Genomic DNA, 6,000 nt, shown 5'->3' with positions numbered 1-6,000 from the left:
AACTGAGTTGCAGTTCAACCTAACTTTTCAGTTTTATTTGATTTGTAACCCATTCTGCATTTTATAAGAGTGTTTATTCACAGCTGGTAGGTCTGATTGCACTCTTCTTTAGGTTATTCAGGCTTTGAGTTTGACAGCTTAAGAAATATCTATTTGTTGAAGTGCTTATTGCTATTCACCCATTTGTAAAGAATAGGAAGTTCAGGACACACAAAGACATTATTGATACAGTCAGAACATGCCACAAACACAATACATTGAAGCAACACTCCATTAACCCAAGTTAGGTAGTGCAGAAAAGTGATCACATTTGTAGCAATGTATGCTTTAGGAGACAAATTAGCCTTTTATTCACTGTAATCCATAAAATTAATCAGGCACAAACCAGAAGGCATTAATCAGTAGCAGTTTGGCTCTACTCTCCTCCCTACAACAGTGTCTGGAACTGCCCTTTTCAAACTGAGAAAATGTCAAAAGCTCTCTCCAGTGCAGTATCAAAGTCCCATTTGAAAATCATGATCGCCATGCCACATAAACAGCCTTCACAGAAACACCGAGGCTCACCGCTGCACTGCAACATCGCACAGCAGTCATAGGCAGCCAATTTCTATATAGCGACTTTCCCATGCGCAGTGCACTCCTCTGTGAACAGACTGTTCTTTGCAAAGGTGCATTAAGTTTTGGTGCCACTGTTAGTCATCTCTGCTCTACAAATAATAATTTCACTCATCTTGGTGTTAGCTTTCCTGCTACAGAAGCACAGTTGAAGATAGAGTGGCAATTACAACATGGATTATCTTGTACAAATGCCTTGTATTTCCAGTGCTTTCTCTCTTGCTGACAACCATATAGTCTAATAAACCACAAAAGCTTATTCCCGCATCTTGAAGCATCCCTCTACACTGCTGTTCAATCACATACTCACTTAGGATACAATCAGAAGAGATCCCTCAAAAAAAACCCACCCACATTGTAAATGTGTACTTCTACAAAATGCACTTATGTAATGTGTGGGCAGTAGCTGCATCCTCTAGCAGCGTATAGTATTTGCCATTGATATGATACTAAGAAAAAATGCCTTACAACACATTGCCGACATATTTTTAGAATATGTTATGCCCCAGGTAGGTTGAGGAAAACTGAATGGCTCCAGGCAGCTCAGGGTAACCAGCTCACAGGGCTGCAGCCAAGTCAAAAGAATTGAGGTTCAGGATTTTTCATCACTTTACAAAAACTGCAGATATGACAAGGGCAAGTCGCATGAATACCACCCTGCTCAATAACCGCTTATTGATAAAGGCACACTCAATTTTTCTCAGCAAGAACTGCCATATAAATACACATTCAACAAGCAGGCAGCTTGACTGCATGGCTGCGACTGAAACAATGCATCTTAAGCAAAGTTGCAGCACAGGCTGACAAACCCATGATTTGCTTTAAAGAACAAGATGCTAAATTCTGTTTTTCTGTTGAAACTAGACAGTTCACATAACTGACATGGAGACAGCTGTACTTCCTGAGCTAAGAATACTCACAAAAGATCTCTATTTATTTGACTTCAAATATATTTGAGACACATTGGTAAAAATGTGAACAGAATTTAGACTTTGGGAAGAATGCAGTTCAACTAGTCCATGAAAGAATAAATGAGAAGATCTGAACTTGGTGCAAATGAGAAAGTATTACCTTAGAATCATAACCCTGCAATTTCTCTTGCATCCCTCAATCAGAATCAAGGTGTCAGGTTCAATACTAATTTTAAAACCTCCCTTGTTTTTAAATCAAATATGTTCATTAGCTGAAAATAAATATGATCACAATTGAACCAATTTCTGATCACTCAGCTTCCCAACTATGTAAAGGTAGAACTCTCTGATTTGCAAATCGTATTTTCTCAAGTTTGAAAAAGAAAAGGAAATCCCAAGACAGTGTCCAAATTACACAATCATTTGTACCAATCTCTTCTAATTTTACATACTGATTCAAGTTCTGACTGGACATTAGGAAAAGCTTCTTCTCTGAGAGGGTGGTCAGTCACTGGAACAGGCTTCCCAGGGAAGCGGTCACAGCAACAATCCTGTCTGAGTTCAAGAAGCGTCTGGATGATGCTCTTAGTTGTATGGTCTAATTTTAGGTAGTCCTGCAAGGAGCAGGGAGTTGGATTCGATGATCCTTATGAGCCCCTTTCAACTTGAGATATTCTATGATTCCAAGTTCAACAGGTACGTTTTAAAGAAAAGATGTAGAAATCCCAGCCTTTTTTGAAACAACTTTGGCAATTAAGATGCAGACAGGTTCCATTAAAAAGTGCTAAGAAGCTGCTGGCCTATGAAACCACTACTTTGTTTTATGAGTAGTAAAACCACTGAAGGTCCTTTTTTGATAAATTAGCATCCTGTGTTCCCTACGTCTTCCCACCATGATGCCATCAAAATACCCTCTCAGTCTTCCTCTTTTCCTCCTGCACTTTCTTCCAATACCCTGAAAGTCTTTTCCCTCACCTTGTAATATTTCTAGTTCATTTGTACATCATTCTAGATGTCACCTTTGCCTCCTGCTTGCCCTTTTCCAACTTGTTGCCTGGATGACAGTAGGAGAATGGTTTGACTCACTGGTGAGGATACAGCAACTCCTGCCAAAAAGAGTAGAAGGCCCCTGCGTTCTCCTTCCCTTGCTGTCAATGGAGACATCCATAGTGTCTATCCTTAGAACCCTCATAGTAACTTTGAGACTTCTAACCTGCCAGCTTCATGTGAAAGTCACCAATGAATTAAAAAAATATCAGATGGGTACCAACCCTTCATACAAACCTTGTTTTGCAAGGAAATATGCTAAGAAAATATTAATACAAATCCTATTAAAAATCAAAATACGAGTAAAATAGCAATTAAAGTAGCTTTAGGGATGATTCACTTAGATATTTTAATTAGTTTAGAGTATTAGATTGCTTGCACTCAGTACAAATAACTGTTTCCACTTCAGAGAAAAAAGCTTAAGATTATCATTTAGAAAGAGGTTAAATGAGTTCTGAGATGAATAAGTTATTTAGAGTTAAAGCTTTAGGAACCTAACTAAAAACTTGTGTCATTTGCGAATGTTCTAGTGCTAGCATGTTGTGGCATTTTAAAATGACTCTGTTGCGAGCTACAGTACATGCTGGAGAGAGTAATTTGACATACATTTTTGTTTAGATTCAACATCTTTGGCCCTACAAAAGGATGATTTAATTAAATACTGCTTGAATAAAAAACTATGTCTGTGGTTCCTCCAGACTGGAGACCAGACCAGAGTGCGGTACAGCTGCTTTCTGGCCTCATGCCCAATTCTTATTCCACCTCTCAAAACCAGGTGGTGGAGAAGGTCAGGCGTGGCTGGATTTCATCTCAACGTAAGGCTGGGAAATAGCTGAGGATTCTGGGTCCTGAATTTCAGATCAACTCAGTGATCTGGCGGCCAATGAGACTGCAATGTATTGCTACATGAAAGACTAATTTAGGGTCTAAGATCACAGAAGTAGTTCTCAGCTCTGCAGATCCTGTGCAACTACAGCTTGTATTAACAAATTTAAGCTAACTTTAACTAGTTAGCTTGCGTTTATCCAGCAGTTTAGCCTGCTAATTTTCTAGGTTACTAATTCATTAATTCAATAATTTAGCACAGAGTAATGACAGGTCATCAATAACAGGCTGCTGCTGTAGTGCCCAGGCTGGCTCGTTTAAAGCTAACACAGACCTGCTCATGCGAGTTGTACATGTATCTTTTGTCTGCAGTGGGTGTTGAAAAAAAATTCAGGAAGGCATGTTTGATCCTGACAACTAAGAAGTAAAATTACTAGGCTATGATGAAAAGCTGAACCATTTCTTCTCAGAGAGGAAAAGTGAAGAATTACACAAGGCTACTGATGTCCAAAAATAGGACAGGAAAGCAAACATGACATACTTTTATACCTTGTGATCTCTTCCTGCAAAAGTCATATTAGGAAATGTTCTTGAAGTCCTCTGAGGCTAGTCTTCTTTGCATAGCTAAGGGGATAAATCAAAGTTATGTTTTGCCTACTTCGTATCCATCCCACCTGCTTTGCAGTGTGAACACAAATTACAGCATGTGCGCTGTGGTATTATTCTGGAGGCTTGCACAATTTAAGACAACTTCTATTTTCATCTGTCTGCTTAGTCATTTCCCATTTAGCTCCTGAGTATGAGGGACCATACAGCAGCTTAAGTCCCTGTTTTCACATAACTTTGTCCATTTCTGTACATCTATTTCAATCAAACAATGCAAAGAGAGACTCTCTGGGAGAGCTGTGTTCCAGCATGCAGTGAGCTAGCTGAAGACTTGCACAACCTTCTCATAGTCCTCTGGGGTGAGCACAGCAAATAAGATAATTCTGGATGGCACACACTTACAGATTATTACTTTTTGTAAGTTTGAGGAGGAAAGGATGAAGTAGGGAGTAATTTAATGGCAGAAAAAGAAAATTAAAAGCTTCTAATACATCTATAGGCACAATGACACTTTTGAGGCAGAACAGTTTGTTTCAGATTTTAGATTGGGGCAAAACGGGCCATGCTGTGCGAAATTCCTGCAGCCAAGGTAGTGAAGTGATAACCTACATATGGAGCAGGCCTGAAAACCAACGAAATGGACAGAGACCATGGATTTATCAAAGGATGGATGTGTGTAGAAACAGAACTGATGACAGAGCCACCAGGTCAAAGGTCTGATCTTTGTCAAGGATAGAATTACAGCATTGCTACAGTACAACCTATGCAGGTATTAGCGCAGGGGACAGCAGACGGCATAGTATGACCCTTCCTTTGGTGAGGGACAGGAGTTGCATCACTCCCCTTCTCCTTTTCCCCCTTGGCCCCTTCTTCTAGTGAGCATGTGCACATACGATCCAATATAAATTCCAACTGAGGAAAAACTACCTATGCAATTAATTATTTACTCTAGCCATGTTTTAACTGGTAACTGTTAAACTTATTCAAAGACGGGATTAGAGGCTTAGTGAGAACCAAGTGCCTATCTTTTTATCTATACCTACTGAATTCTGTATTACACAGGTGCTAGCGTTAAAGCACTGTTCCAGGGAGTGTCCATGGCAAGTCCCACTTGTATTAAATGAAGAAGTAATTTTGTTCTTGCAGTGTTCTTGCAAGTATTTCTTGGTCTCCTGTCAGTTTTAGTTCACAGTGTGCTTTCCAGACAAAAAGATAAGACATAGATTTATTTATAGCTAGCCTTGGTATCCTAATTCAGCATCCTTTTAATATTCAACTTTATTTTTTCCCTGTTCCCACTTGACGAGTCTTACAAGTGATTGAAATATGAGAAAATCACAGTGGTCAGTGAAATTGCTGGAGAGAGCTAACTTCCTGTATCTATTCTACAACTTACTGGCTCTCTCCGTTCAGTGGCTTGCTAATTGGTCACCAGATTGTAATTGTCTTCTACCAGATGCTGGAAAAAAATGTTTCTTCTTCAAGTCTGGGACCTTGAGCTGATTAACATATTCTCATGGCACTGCTGTTTGAAACTGCAACTGGTAAACATCCCTTTTATCTGACAGTCCCAGTACCTCAGCAAGGGCCTCCTAACTGTCACAAATTCTGTGTAAGAATGCAGTAATATGAAATACTATAGACTCTGTAGACTGGCAGGATGGGATACAAATGTTTCTAAACAGAAAAAAGAGATGAAATGAAAGCACAGCAAACACATAAAATATTAATTTAAGGCTTAGTATGATACAAAATATTACAAGGTAATACTTTTTTATTATTTTATTTTCTCTGTGGGCAAAATCAGACACATATTTGGTGAAAAGGACCCTGATCTAGCAAAAATTAAAAAAAAAACCAAAAACAGAAAATGAAACCAAAACAACAAAGACTCAAGGATAACCTGCTGCAAATAAGCCTTGGACCTAATGTGCATCTTGAGTTCTACTGAAAGAGGAGCTGGGAAGAAGGAAAGAGTGTTTGCAAATAATTTAGA

Source organism: Chlamydotis macqueenii, chromosome 1 (assembly GCF_036417535.1).
Source record: "Chlamydotis macqueenii isolate bChlMac1 chromosome 1, bChlMac1.mat, whole genome shotgun sequence".
Classification (NCBI taxonomy): domain Eukaryota; kingdom Metazoa; phylum Chordata; class Aves; order Otidiformes; family Otididae; genus Chlamydotis; species Chlamydotis macqueenii.
The sequence above is the reverse complement of the archived record's forward strand: the minus strand, read 5'-3'. Positions refer to the sequence as shown.